The 15,538-nt window shown below is 46.8% G+C and overlaps 1 protein-coding gene across 3 annotated transcripts in view; it reads left to right on the forward strand.

The window, feature by feature from the left end:
- Positions 1 to 14,641: 14,641 nt before the first annotated feature.
- LOC146208378 (beta-1,4-mannosyl-glycoprotein 4-beta-N-acetylglucosaminyltransferase-like) overlaps positions 14,642 to 15,538 on the forward strand; it is a 50,050-nt gene continuing 49,153 nt past the window's right edge. Inside the window, exon 1 of one of the 3 annotated variants that reach the window (XM_084592993.1) lies at positions 14,642 to 14,788. The gene's annotated coding sequence lies outside the window, so the exon portion shown is untranslated. The remainder of the gene's footprint in view (positions 14,789 to 15,538) is intronic. The other 2 variants (XM_084592998.1, XM_084593000.1) reach the window with 2 other exon arrangements.

A 15,538-nucleotide genomic window follows, 5' to 3' on the forward strand; every position in this document is an offset into this window, starting at 1 on the left:
GAACCTTCGCCAAATCGCCAACCCACCAATGCATCTGCTCTCTGTCACCTTCGATTGCTTTTTTATCCGACCACATTCATCATACTGAAGCGCGAACCTCTACCAGCCCACCTACGTCTGTCCTTCGCAAGGCGTCAACAAATGGAAGCCCAATCAGCAGTCGAAGAAAAACATTCACAGTCGATAATGCGAATAATATGGCAGAACTTGGAGACTGTCGCGGTAACTAAGTGGATGGTGGTGGTGGTAAGAACATTTATTTACACAAGGGCCAGGAAGTATGTTTGGATCGGCCCATAAGGGACCGGTCCTTACAAGCACTAGGTGGAGGTCCCTAGTTGGGGACCCCAGTGGCGGTTGCCGCCGCTCGGGCGCGTCCGACTAAAGTTTGTTGGGCTTGTAAGTCGTGGCAGCCGAGCAGGACCGCCTCCCAGTTCTCCCGGGTTGGGTTGGGAATGGGGGGAATAGCCGGGTTGGAAGGGCAGGCCCACACTATGTGATAGATGTCAGAAGACACCGCTCCACAGTGTGGACAGCTGCCACTAAAGGAAGGGTCAAAATGTTTTAGGGCTGCCGGGCACAGCAATGTATTGGTGAAAAGGCGGAGAAGGAGCCGCTCATCCGCCTTTTTGAGACCTTTACATGGGCTGGGGTAAAGGCGATCACAATTTTGATAGTACTTCGTGATATCTTTGAAGGTGTAGGCCGGATTAAAGTAGGGTTCCTGATCGTGTAGGGAGGAGAAAACAGCCCGGTGAGAGAGCACGCGGGCAGCTGCGTCTGCTGCCTCGTTTCCTGCCAAACCCTGATGAGCAGGGGCCCATATAAGGTAGCGGTGTGCGGGGTCCGTGTCCCGTATGCAATTTAAGTAAATTTTAGAGGCTAGTAAGGGAGTCCAGCCTTCTCTGACATTCCAACAGGCTCCTCGCGAGTCGGTAATTATGTATTTTGAGTCTGAATGAGAGGCCGCGAGAGCAATCACCACCTCTTCTGCGTGTGTTGTACTGTGGGCTCTGAAGGAGAGACCGTTAACCGTTTTGCTGTTGTGAACTACAGCGGCCGTGTACCATCCCCCGTGGTGAGGGCCGGAGGCGTCCACGTAGTATACACCTGTTTTGTTGCCATAATGTCGCGCCAGGGCTTCCGCTCGTGCCAGGCGCCGACCATTATGATCTTCGTGTGACATATTCGCTGGCAGAGGTCGCATGCAGAGGGCGCGTCTCCACAATTCTGGCATGCGAAACCTGTCTTCCATGAGTGTGGTGTGTTGGATATGGAGTCGAGCAAGAAGGCGGCGACCCGACTCCGTTTGCGACAAACGCGTGTGCTGATTTGTAAGGTGCGCCTCCCGAAGCTCCCGGAAAGTATTCACCACCCCAAGGGCCATAAGACGGCTGTTTGAAGTAGTGATGGGGAGGTCCAGGGCACGCTTGACAATTTTGCGAAGGATAACCTCAAGGGCATCCTCCACTTGTTTCCGTAGGTGGAGATAAGACGTCGAATATAGAATCCGACTGGTCACGAAGGCGTTTGCCAGCCGAAAGGAATCCTTACTTCGCAACCCCCCGCGTTTGTTTGAAACCCGGCGGACCATGCGGCCCACCTGGTCCCCCATCTTACGGAGTTTGGCCAATGTAGTGTCTGACCGTCTGTGTTTGTGTATGTAGAGTCCGAGTACCCGTATATCGTCAGCTTCGTGTATGGGACCACTGTCTAAAGAAAGAGTGATTTGAGTTGTGCACTTTCGCGAGTGGCGGAGGTGCACAAATTCTGATTTTTGTGGGGAACACTGAAGACCACAGCGGCGGGCGTTGCGGTCTACTATCGTCGCCGCTGTTTGCAGGCTGGTTTCAATGTCCCCGATACTGCCATGCGTGGCCCGCAGGGTGATGTCATCGGCATACAGGGCGTGCCGCACACCAGTGACACCATTGAGCTGGGCAGGCAGGTGCATCATAGCCAAATTGAAGAGCAGCGGGGGAAGTACTGCGCCTTGGGGGGTTCCCCGCATGCCGAGTAGGTAAGGACCATGCTCATTATCTTGGATGCGAATGTAGGATTGACGATCCGTGAGAAATTGCTTGATGTATTGGAATGTGTTGAGACCACAGTCGGTCTAGCTTAGGTGGGTGAGTATAATCTCGTGTGTTACATTATAAAATGTCCCTTTGAGATCTAAGGCGAGTACTACCCGGTCATTATGGGGGCATTCGAGTGGGTCAAGGACTTCCCGATTGAGTTGCAGGAGGACTCTTGAGCGGATCTGCGTGGGCGGAATCCGAACATTGTGCCTGCGAATACATGTTTTTGTTCAGGATATTCAGATAGCCGGTCCCGCACAATCGTCTCCATTTGTTTGCCCACACAGGAGGTGAGAGAGATGGGACGGAGGTTATCTGTGTCAATTGGTTTCCCTGATTTAGGAATAAAGGTTACCAATGCCGTTTTCCAGTCGTTTGGCAGGGGGGTGTCCCCACGCCAAATCGCTTTGATGTAGTCCGGCTACTGAGCCGGCGGTACTATTATATCCATAAAATCTGCAAGACTATCTCCTTTCTGTCCTCGAGGTTCATATCGAGATGGTTATTTCGAGGTTTGTGATTCCCTGTGATAAATTTATACTACCCGTGCAGGTATACTGCCACTTTAAACTGCACTTTAAACTGGTAGCTCTGATTTCCTGCTAGCGGCCGGAAAAAAAGAACTGTTTCTTTAAATATGAGAGCCACCTGAGCTCCAGCTGTCTGCATTCGCGCCACGTTATTTAGTGAAATGAAAGCTGGAAATTTTTGCGAGACACACTTATACTCTAACCAGGTCTCAATAAGGTCGACAATACTTTTCGGCGCTGAAGCTACAGGGGGCATGGGGGAGGGAGGGAAGGAGGGGACAGAAGGTCGCTCTTTTAGGGCGTGTAAGTAAGGTAGGGAGCTGGGTGGAATGTTACTAGCGTGGATGAGGAGACTCCCAACTGGGCAGTGGAATTTGATATCCCATGCCGCTTAAAGCATCCCGATTAAAACGTCCGTTAGTGTAAAGAGTGTCGCGAGTCGGCATGGGATACCTTGATTTGCAAGAGGCATAGTGTAGAGCTATATTGCCATGGAAGGAGAAACTGGGGCAGTGGAGGTGAGTTTGCTTCACTCCGCCAGAGTTGAACAAGATGAAGGAGGTATGCAGACTCTCACCATGATTCTCTATTGGATCAGAAGAATGTGCGACCGCAGAGGGTACAACTCTGATTTTTTAATGATACCACGCCGACCGCTCGCAAGGTGTGGACGTTTCAGTGCAACTTTGGTCCCGTTCGGGGAATCTCTGTGCTAACGCAATACTCTGCAGCTTATTTAGTTTTATTGATAGATTTTAACCTCCCACAGCGACTCAAGCTATGAAGGACGCTATAATTGAAGGCTGCGAATGTTTTTAACCACCAGCTGCTTTTTAACAAGCACTGATATCGCGCAGTACACGGTTGCCGGGAGTTTTACCTTTAAACAAACGCGGGGGCTTCAGACGGGGTTGAACTTTCGTATCAAATACAAAGAGGCGCCTCAAATAACCAGGTCAGTAATTGCTGAAAATAGGTTTTTTCACATGAAAAAGGATTACTTTCACATTGTAGTAATACTAGAGTCCTTTAATAGACTCTGGAAATAGCCCTGTTGGCAGACAGGTAAAAAAAAAAAAAAACAAGGAAAAAACGTTAACAAGATAGCTAGCTAACAAGGAAGAAATAAGCAGTCATTGAGAAGAATGAAGAGGGCAGGTAGAGCTAAGCAAGCGTAGTGTTCCTTCCAAGGCACTAGTAGCGCTGGCCGTCGAGGCTGTGGCGACGGAGCGCCTTCTGGGCATCCAGGGTCAGCGGGAACACCCACAGTCCTGAAACTTCATCGGGTGGCTTTGGGTGGTGCGTTTTAGGTTTGCATGCCAAAGTAAGACGAAGAACGGTAGGCGTATTGCCGCGCCATACGCGTACATCCATGCAGTGCTTGACGGATGTGGTGCTGGTTAAAGGGGTTGGGGAAAGTGAGAGTCCGGATCCGGTGGAGAGTGTAGACAGCCCGTAATGAAAGATGCTTGAGAGGAAGGTAGTAGGCCCGTTCATTGGATCGCAATGTCTCAGGGCATGCACAGTAGTAGGTCAAAAGGGATGCATGTCGGGGCTGTGAATCCCTGCTCAGTTAGTGTAACTGTGAGCTAGGGTGTCGGCCTTCAAAATATAATATCCGCCATCAACGTCTAATATGCAACTTGTGTACCAAATTCGAATATCGAGCACAGGTTATTACAAATACCCGTCCAGTAGCAATTCGAGATTTGTAGCTCTTTACTATGTACTAGATTGTTTTTATTCATATGAATTTTCAAAATTTCGCTTAAATATTTCCATTCGTGCAGTGAACCGAATAACTTCGGCAAATTATAACGCATTTCTTAAAACAGCGAGCCTGTGGAGCGCCCCCGGCGGCGACATTCAAAACGCTCCGCTTTACGGCGCACCTGTCGCGCGACCTTCTGTTCCGCCGGTGTGACAGTGCTCACTCACCTCACTCGCAGATTCAACCAAAAAGTGGTATAGAAGGTCACGGAGAACGGGCGCCAGGACGTTGCGAGTTTCGGCACATATCGTTCATCACGGTCTGCAGGTGCATTATCATTTATTGAGCAAGAAATAAGAAGTTGGTACAACCACAACGAGAAAGTTGGCGCGGTTTCCAAATTCTCTAATGGTAACTAAGCGCATATCTGTTACAACTGGCGCAATCAGATTTTTGTTAACCAGCCACCAGTTGCAATTATTCACCAGTTTTCTGAGATCGCCCAGCAGGGGTACTTAATTCTATGCCGCAAACATCATTGTTATAGCTATACCAACACGTAAGCACAATGCGGTAGCACTTCTCTCACCCGACTGGGCCGACTGGGGGTGATAATTAGGGTTAGCGCCCATAGCAGTATACTTAACCTAACGATTTCAAAGCAGTTTTGTCATATCTCGGGACACCTACGATATCGTTATTAGGTGCAGAGTAACCATGAACATTCTAGAACAGATTATGAAAGTATGAAATGTCATTACCAAGGCGAAGTATTTTTAAAACACAGCAAAACGAATGGGGGTGCGAGTTGGGAGGGCGACCTATAGAAACACATGTAAACACAACTTACCGCAACATTTGTCTCGTTTCGCAGAGCACCACTAGAAGTGGTAGCCGGTCACTAAACGCTGGCGTTGACCAGCGTTTTGAAGTGTGCTTAAAGTACGCTGCGTCATCGTGGAGGCAATGTATACTTTTCAAACGCCTCGTTGTTTAGAATCTGAGTTAAAAATGCACTGCGGTAGTGCAGCCAATACAAAATATATGTAATGAACGGTTCGCAAAGAAGCTGACTTTGCGCCCCCCCCCCCCCCCCCAAAAAAAAAAAAAAAAAAAAGAACTGTCGTTTGTAAGAGCTGGCGGATTATTTTAAGACATTGCATATATATGTGCTGACTGCTAGTGCGCTCACAATCTTCAAGGTGGGCCCTACTGTGGGCCCTTCTTTTCGTGTTTCATCCATCAAACCGGACACCTTGAAGATCGTGAGAGCTATAACAGTCAGTACCTGCACAATAAAGTTCATCACCTTCTGTCCCAACAAAGGACTGGTCAGTGTACGTCCTGTGTTCTCTTCCAGTGACCGTGTCTTTTTTGTGCGCTATTTTTTTGCGAAACCATGTTTCACCAACTAGCCCAGCAACGTGCTTTTTTAAGCGAATATATGCATGCAACAAAATTTCGCATCTCACATCACTGTAAAGCATATTTACCAATATTTGTGTGCGGCGTGTCTCCAGACGAACCTCCCCTCTATAGGAGGCGAGTTACCCAAGCGGCTTTCTTTCGTTTTTTTTTTTTTGTGAATGCTTTGTACCACGCCCCGACATCATGTTGCACGGCGGAAGTAAAACAAAAAAAAGTGCTGGCGACATGCATGAGTAATGATGCTGTCGAGATATGGTTTCTTTTGTAAATTGAGGAATACAACGCAAAATGACGGGCACGATGTCATTCCATCCTGAAAACATCGATCGTGGCTACATAGAGGCGATAAGTATTAAAATGAATGCGTGTGCAGTTGTGTTTCAATACATGCGTGTGGCGAGCAAGTCGTAAGCAAACATTACAGAGATTTAGCTTACCGTGCTCCGCGATTCGCCACCGTGACCCTCTACCGCACGTGGGCGGGGCGCGACGCACAAGCTGATTGGCCCCGACGCGGCAGGTCTGTGTGCCGACATCCAGTATGTGGCGCCATCTATCGGCGTCAAGGAGGTCTGGGCATGCGCAGTGAAACGCGCGGTGGCGGATCACGATAAGCTAAAACTCTCTATGTTAAGAGACTTTATACTCCGCCGTCCGAGCACGCGCTGCATGGTCAGCGCCGTACCGAAAGAAAAAAAGAAAGACGGAGAAACCATAAAGCCTAGCCCGATGCATGAGAACCATAACGATACCACACAGAAAAAGAAAATAAACAAAAAGTAGCTAACTAGCGTATATTCCCGCAGTTGACTTTGCACGCACCCACCTGAGACAAAACAATTGTATTCTTTCAGAGATTTGTATGCCTGTACGGTCTCTGCAGTAAAGCGACTCGAAGAAATAAAAATTGCGACAATTACGTGACTTCCTAATGCAAAATCTGAGTGCAGCTCATCAGCTGTTTCACCTTTTCGATATACTCAGGCAAATATTTCGAGCAAGACGCGTATGTACAATTACAGAGAACTCTTTTTAATTTTCCACCCGTATTCCTGCAAGAAACACGCCACTAACAGTTCTTCGCTGTCAGAAAGAAGCTTTGTGGTCGGAGAAATGAAGACACCAATTAAGTTGTCGGGAGGTTGCGGGAGGCAGCGCGTTGGTCCATAGCAATACATAGCAACGTTGCGCGACGAACAGATAGCAGGGACTGACTGATGCCGCTGACGCCACTAGCGAGTGAAGAGAACGTGACTCTGCGTTTCGGCCTGGGATGCACGCACCGTGATCCGCTGATAGCGAGCCGGCGTTTCGGCAACCGGAGAGAACTCACGCCACCACGCAAGAAGAGAGGGGGAGGGGGGTATAAGCAGCGGCGAAGGGGGAGCGCATGCAATAAGATAACACGCTCGTAGGCGCCACACAAGAAGAGGAGGGCTGAGCTGGGGGGCTCAAAAGGGGCGGAGCTGGCTACGAGGCCAATACCGACGCGAAACCCAGGAACGGGCGCCAAAGAGCTGCGCTCTAAAAAATCAAATACACTGCAATGATTGCCGTGCCCCCGTGGTGTCAGAGCGCCTGCATCAGTCCGGATCACTTCCCAATGTGTTTCAGGCATAACAGGAAACGAATAGATAAAACACCGAAGTAGAAAAGCGGATGCCTAAAGCATGCAGGAGGTGAACGCTGTGAGATCCGCAGCCAGTAATTTATAAAAAAGAATATATAAGCAAGGCAGACGGTTTGATATTTTTAGGAAGCTTTGAATGGAGGTAAAAACACACCTGTGGCTACACCTAAAAATGGTGGCATCAAACGATAATAAGGTATGTAAGTCAAAGCTGTTGGAACGGCTTCGCTACGTCTTCTCATCATGGTGAAACAGCGGCAAAAACAGCAAGAAATCTTCTACTGATTCGGGTTCCCAGCAGAATGCGCAGACGGGAGTAAGCGCCAAACTAGACCTGTGCTAATAGAAATTCAGGAGCGGATTACGGCAGCACGGCCTTGTTAGAGAGCCAAGGAAATACAGCTCTTTTAAGACAAACTCAAAATAAAGAGCGGATAGCACATGCGCTATGCTGTCCACTTGACGATGAATCAACTCTCCCGAACATGCATCCTGATCAAGTTCATTTCTAATTCATCGGGCCATGTACGTGTGTTCCCGCAAGCCCATTCGCCACCGTTTCGCACATCGCCGTCGTATGCAGAGCAAGGTCCATGTCCTTCTGCATACCTATGAACATTTTTCTAGAAACATCAAGCTCGTCTTCGGGAACTTCATGCCTTCCGTAGGTCACGGTAAAAGGGTGTGAGAAATTCTGAAATCAGAGTTCCATCGACAAGCGCGATTCTATCGCAAGCAACCGGATGTTCAACTACGTGAAGCAGCCCCGCTCGATACAGCTAAATCCCCATCTTCAGCAATACCTTCGAGTAGCTTACCAGGGTACCGAGTTCATGTGGCAACAGCGAAAAGAACAGCGCACGTGCTAACCACTTTCTGTTTTGTCCTTGTCTTGAAAGCGCTGTATTTCTTGACGATGAACCAACTCGCCCGAAAGTCCACCTTGTTAGAGGTACATAAATCAGCCATGATTGACATGGTTTCCTGCTGCAGGAATACTTGAGATTCAGTTAGTGGTCAGATGTTAAAATGGATTAATAAGGAACGCCTATGAAATTGCACTGCTGTTAAGTACACTGCAGCCGGAGATTATACAACACTAAGAGACTCCTTTGCCAAGCAATCAGCAACCTCAATGAATGTGACCTGGTACCCACGCCATATGCACGAGGCTCGCATGTTGAGTACATTCGAGCATATACGTACAGAAGGAGGTCCCAGAGTCAGCAACTGTATCGGGACCTGTTAAGGGGGCAATGATTGAAATGTGATTAAGATTAGAGAATTCACATTCAAAAAAAGCTACGAGCACAAGCAATAAGAGTCTGTAATTACATCCACTGCCGAGTACGGTGGGTCTAGTTTGCGCAGAGCAAGCACTACCGAAAGAAACTCCGCCTGGAAAATTGCAGTGAAATCCGGAAGTAGAACAGTAAAATCAGTCTATAAGCGGACAGTACAATGCCATGCCTGCCTCTTAATGACATTAAGAGTCGTCAACTGGTATTGTTATGCTAATTGGAAGGCTTTGTAAATGACCTTACAGTAATCAATGTAAAATGCGAGATGATAAATATTTTGCTTTATTAAGAAAAACATTATCATAGATAATTTCAGCCGAAGGTCCGCAGATTTTTGTGGCAATGATGTTGCAATGAAGCACATTTAAAGGCTCTAGCAAACTTTACCCCAGTATTACCTGCGGGGTATGAAACCTAGGTCAGTTGACTCCAAGAAAGAAGGTTGATTGGAAACAAAATAACTGACAAAGAGAGGTGTAAATGTGACTGCTATATCTGGACAATCGAAAATGGTAATTCAGTTAAATAAGTGGAATTCGGGCTCCATGGTAAAGTACTCTGTTAGCCACAAATTTTGGTATCCCAAGGCACAGCCTAAGCACTTCCCGCTCCAAAAGAACGAGTCAGCAAATTTTGTTAGCAGGTGAACCATATAAAACACTACGGATCCAAATATGAAATATGGTCGGAGATACATAACACAAATCATTAAAAGAGCATCTCTCCGAATTCGAGACCAGGGATGGCTTATCCTGCGCAAGATGCCCACATTGCGAGTCCCTTTCATTGCAGCATGGTCATTGTGAGCCTTTCATGTGAGATTGCCATCATAAATGACACCCAGATACTTTAAAAATATAACTTGACGAATCGTTTCTTCTTGCAACGTTAGTGAAAGATTTCCAGGATCCTTAAATGGAAAAACAAGGCAAGCGCACTTTTTTACATTTAATGTGAACCATGAGTCACACAACCAATTCTGAAGAAAGCTCAAGTACTATTGCAAGAGAACATTGAGGGATTGAAGTCAGGTGCAGCCGTAAAAAACGCAATGTCATCCGCATAGACCTATGTGCGAACTTTATGATGAGTGGGGATCGAGCTCAGTAGAATGTTAAAGAGCACAGGCGAGAGGACTTCCCTGTGGTGAGCATCTCTGGTTTGCTGATATCAGCCGGAATGAACGCCATTTAGTGCATCATAAAATTGTCTGTCTTGGAGGAATGCTGATATCCATGCAACTAAATATTGGGGAAACCGCAGAGTTCCACATTAAAATACTGCGTTCTGCAATGTCACAGGGGGGTTGATTTGCTCTTTTAAATTTCCTCGGCATCCTCTTTTTCCACCAACATTTTCTGTTTATTTTACTTGAAATGCTGTTCTGAGTTCTGTAGGTTTTCATCAATACATTTTTGAAAATCACAGATGGTCTATAATTTTGCCGTAATCACATGTGGAAATTCATGTATATCCCACTACGCCTTGGCTAATCTCACAATGTGGGTATATGTGCCATGTTTTGAAAGGTCAAGTATAAGAAGAAGAGGCCGATCAAATAGAACAATTGGATTGGCTGTAGGGCACAACAGCAACAACAATCTTCAAAAAGCTCCCTGTTACATTACTCACGTGATCATACTCTTGATTGCCTGTCAGTCTTGAGAGGAAGTACGTTTTCACTGGGTTTCGGGGCACTGAGGCATTTCTTCCAATATGATGGCCGATTTGTCACCGAATACAGCTGTCATTGGCCTGCTGCTAATGTTGTACCTTGCATTATTTGCTAAATATATCTCGTTTAGAACGATTACAGATACTGCACTCCATGAGCTGTGAGCCACTTCTTGCACTGCAGATTTTGAGCATATGAATGTCGATTGGAATGACCAGAATTGTAGCTCGACGCATTATGAGGTCTCCATGACGCTCTTGCGTCGTAGAATTCCTTGCCTTAATCTTTATTAATGTCGCTCTGAATTCACGCCGTCGAATCTTTGTGCGTCATGCGATGATATGGAAAGCATCGAGCATTATATCCTCTCCTGCCAGAGAGAGCTATGCTCCTCGGAGAAGAAAGTACTTGAAAATTCCTTTTGCTCGCTCAGGGCTCCCGTTTACAATTCCTATCCTCCTCTATTTTGGTAGAACCGTCAAAACCCGTGTGTGAGTTGCTTCATAGTCGTAATGCAACCGGGAGATTTCTTTGTTTGCGCTTCTTTGTCTGGATTTTACTTATATATTTTATCCATTTGTTTAAGTATTCTTTTGTTGGTTACTCTTCCTATCTCCTCAAAACTTTTTAAAATTACCTCAGCAAAACTAATTCCTAAATAATAAGTTATATATCCAATAGTTCAAGTCAAGATCCCGTATTCAATTCCTGCAATACACTAAACTCTGGCCAGTGCCCCACTGTGGGGATATGTCATATGCACAGAGGCGAGCAGAAGAAGCAAGAGGATTAGGCAAGCGTCAAGAAGACGCGCCGGAATCGCCGATAACACCCTACGGTTTGCAGCCACTGCATCGGCGACGAGAACGTTCGAGTCGGACTTTGCGTACAGTCAGCATGGAAGCTTTCGCTACGCATAGCCAGGCGTAATTCTTAGTTCAGCAGGCATCAATTTTTGGCGGGGATACTGTGCAGTAAAGAATGGAAGGAAGATGGGAGTGAAAGTGGAAAGAGAGAAAGAGGTGCCGTAGTGGAAGGCGGTAGAACAATTTCCATAACCTGGGAATAGTTAAAGTGCACTAACATCGTATAGCATACGGAAGCTTCTCCTTTATGTCTCCATCGAGATGCAGCCGCTGGCAGTTGGGCTGGAACCAGGATACTCCTTTTCGGTAGCTGGGTGTCTTAACCACTGAACCACCGCGGCAGGGTATGCCATCACGATAAGCAGGCGTGAGTCTCATCAGTGGATAGTTTTCAATCAGATAACGCTCGATATATTCGTCGCCGCATCGATGCCAGATCATTTTATTAATATTGAACGCAGATTTCACGATTGCGATTGCCAGAATTACTCATAAATTTTTTTACCTTAAAAAAGGCCTGTTCTTGAAAGAATATCTTCGGACAAGTTTCAATATTGTTGACAGGTGTTTAGGAATGCCTGCCACTAATTTTTAAATAGACCCGATTCAGGGAAAATAATGGCTGTATGAGTAAGATGGTGACAGTATTGGTGAAAATTGGAAAACGTGTAAATCATGTTATGGTGGCACAGTATAGTAATGCCCGACTATTGTGCCGAAGTATCCCGGTCCTAACCAGACCGCCGCCGGCTGCGTTTCGATGGAGGCGAAACGGAGAGGCATCCGTGTACTGTGCGATGTCAGGGCACGTTGAAGTTCCCCAGGTGACCGAAATTACTCCGGAGCCCTCCGCCCCCACGGCATTTCTTTTTCTTTTTACAATTCCATTCCCACCTTCAGATCTTGCCCTGGTGCGCGGTTCAGGTAATCCATAGAAAACGTGCGACACCTTTCCATTCCTGACAGCCACTTAAAATAATTAGGGAATTACGTTAACTACCAAACCCGTTAACTAATTCTTAAAAGCTATCTTTCCAACTACCGCCAGTGTTGGAAATTAGGCATTCGTATCTAACCATCAGTAGTAGTCTAATAAAATTTCAACCCACGATGCTAGGAAGTTTAAATAATTCAGATCATTTATGTGCAAATAAAAATTTGTGCGCCGGCTTAGGGTTCGCAGCGACGTCAATCGAACTGCGTCATTCCTCGGCAAAAGTGTCACGAGACTCACCCTCACTTCGGCAGGAGCAGCTAACAGAAGGCAGAAGCTAAACTAGGGAGCGCGGGCTGGGAATGAAATGTCACGAGGCATATGCGCCGCGGATGGGCGCGATTAATTGGCCACCTCTGTGCGCACACAGCCAAAGTGTGATTTCCGAATTGCTTGAATAACCACCAAATTTTAATGTGAGAAGATTATTTGCCACATTGGTCTGTTGGCACCGACTGTTGCTGGGAGGAGCCAGATGGTCTCATGGTCTCAGAACGATGAAGTACGTCATTAAGATGTATCCGGGCTAGGCAGGCGTGTTGGCTGATGCATACAGGGTGACTTCACGTCACCGACGCCATTGTGCTCAAAACATTACGTCGAATCTCGAGCTACCAGCAGTGGTTCGGGACACCACCTACGTAGTTTCGACCGCAGGCACAACCACAGTGTCAGCAATATAGGTCTCGATCACCGCATTCGCAACTAACACATCATCTCGGTTCTACCGCGCTCCCCTCTATTCCTTCCTCTTATCATTCTATTGCCCATCCTCGAGTCACGACACGCCCCTTCCTCCTCAGTGTAAAAAAAAAATGGAAGTATCTTAGCTCAGCTATGCAAGGATTTACGTAGCGAGAGGTACATTTTCCTGGCTGTGCTTTTAGTGCTCATTTATGTTTCGCAAAGACAGGCATTGGGTGCACACATCTTTTCTTAATTTGCACTACAGGGACGAAGACTGCCCAATGATCTGTGAAGTAGTATGCAGCAGTTTCAATTATCAAGTCTCTAAACGCAGAGTCTCATACAATGAATTAGTCAACGGGGTCTATTCCATTTGGTGCCACAGTCTCTCAAACACTACACATGTGTCCAAACGAATTGTTCACAGAGTCTGCTTAAAATTTCCGGGTAGCAGATGGAGGAGGAGGGAGGAGAAGGAAAGGAGGGCGGAAGGCAGGGATGTTAACCAGAAAGTAGCAGATTCATTTCTGAAACTCGAATGGAGTGATCAGTCACATAGCGTGCCTTCAGAAGCTCTTTTGTTTGTTCCCGTTGACTTAATTCTTCCATAGGCCCCATCTCGGTGAATATACGCCATGTATCACGCTCGCCAGTCTGGCATCACCGTTTAGCAAGCCATTCATCTCTCTGTTCGAGCATTGTTGGTGTTGTTGTTGTTGCTGTTGTTTTTGTTGCGACTGTAGGAATAAGGAAAAGAAAATGCACTGGCCTGCTACTGGCTCTGTAGCTGAGCCACCTCAGCTGCCTCGCGCAGACAAAGGAGAAAATAGCGAAGAAAGAAAGAGAAAGACGCGTGTCGCAACAGCCATCGTTCGCCACTGAAGCGGTGGTGAGTGCAATGACGGCCTACAACAAGTACAATCATCGGCGGCAGGCTAGCCACCACCGCAAGCGGCGGGGACCGATCATTTCCAGTTCTGTAGGGTCAGGAGCAGCATCGTTTCGATTGAAGCGAAAGCGATCTCGTTCTTGGCATTTAATTGCAGAACTTGTGGACGGCTGCACCGATGATGACGACGTCATTTTATGAGGTCACAGCGTCTTAGCAATACCGCTGGCAGTTGCGTGAGTTATTGAAAGCGAAAATGGTCGTTTAAACACGAGTATAGAAGTTTTTAGCAATCAGGGCCCACGCGGTCAGTAGTCTCGAGATACCAAATTTTCGGCCGCTTGGCGGACGAGCGGAGCCGCCTAGCGACACTATAGCGATTCTTGTTTTAACGGCAGTGTACCGCGCAGCGGCGACAATCCTCGGCGCCTCACTAATAATGTTGGGCCTTCGCATTGTCGTTACCGGAAGTAGTAATTAAAAAAAAACGTTCGCAGTTAGTACTGGTTGACTTTACGGTTATATTAGTGATTTCCTGAAGTACGACAGGCATGCATAATGCAGCCATTAGGCATGAACTGTTCGGGTTTCACCTTTTTGGAAAATTTTCCTCGCAATAACGCAGAAAAGAAAGAGAGTCGGCTTGGAATAGAGGCTAGCGAGCTCAGCTGGCACATGGAAGGATGACGTTCGTTTAATAAATCGAGGACACTAAAAAAAAGCATTTTATTCACGTATCTGCTCTCTGCATCTGGCATTCGTCTTTTGTTCGCTGGCTTTCTTTTGTGAATTTTTTTAGGCGCTGCACTCGCCGCTTTGCTAGCATGTTACTGAGATGCATATCTCTCGCGCTTTTTGCCCGGTAGCTTATTCTCTATTTGCATTCCTTTTAGTGTTGATTTTGTTTTTGCGCTGCATTCCCCTTTGCGCATAAGGTGACTGCAGACACGACTAGGAATTCTGATCTTCTGGAGCTACTTTCGCACGACGTAAGCAGTGAGTGGATTTCGTGGTCTGTAAAACCTTGTGTTATAACCCTTGCAAGCAAAATTACGTTTCGGGATGTGTATCATGTGAAGAAACCCTAGAGGGGAAAAAATGTATTTTTAATTTATTTCGTTTAAACATATCGTTTATTTATTTCGTTTGGTGTCAATGACATTGCCCACACCACTTTTTGTATGATGTGCAGGCGAACGATGGTGTGTCGCTCACATTCGGTAAAGCTATGTGCAAGGCCGAATTTCGCGCGGCCCCGCCGAGTTGGTGCAATGGTTAGGGAGCTCGACTGCTTTGCCAAAGGAGGCGGTTTAGAATCTCAGCTGCAGGGGGCGCTTTTCGATGAAAGCAAAAATCAAGGCGCCCGTGCAATGTGCGGTGTCAGTTCAGCCTAAAGAATCCCTGGTGTTCGAAATTTCCTGAGCCCTCCACAACAGGTTCTCTCATAATCCGAGTTGCTTCGTGACATTAAGCCCCATAAACCAAACCAAACCAAGCCCAAATTTCGCGATGGCTAAGGAAATTTCTACGTATACCCAGCACACTATATCATGCAATGCCGCTCATATCCTCCAAGGTCATTGCGAAAATTTAGGTTTACTTTTTTTTTAATGATTCTGGCTGAGTGGTCATTTTCTTCGCGGCCGAAACCACCGAAATTGAGGGGGTTAGGCTGGAAGTCGCTTGCCACCGAGAAAGCTACCTTGCTTTATCGTTCTGGCCTCTAAAGCATACCAGTAGCGAATT

The sequence above is a fragment of the Amblyomma maculatum genome, chromosome 1, assembly GCF_055883805.1.
Source record: "Amblyomma maculatum isolate TAMU_Amacu chromosome 1, ASM5588380v1, whole genome shotgun sequence".
Lineage (NCBI taxonomy): Eukaryota > Metazoa > Arthropoda > Arachnida > Ixodida > Ixodidae > Amblyomma > Amblyomma maculatum.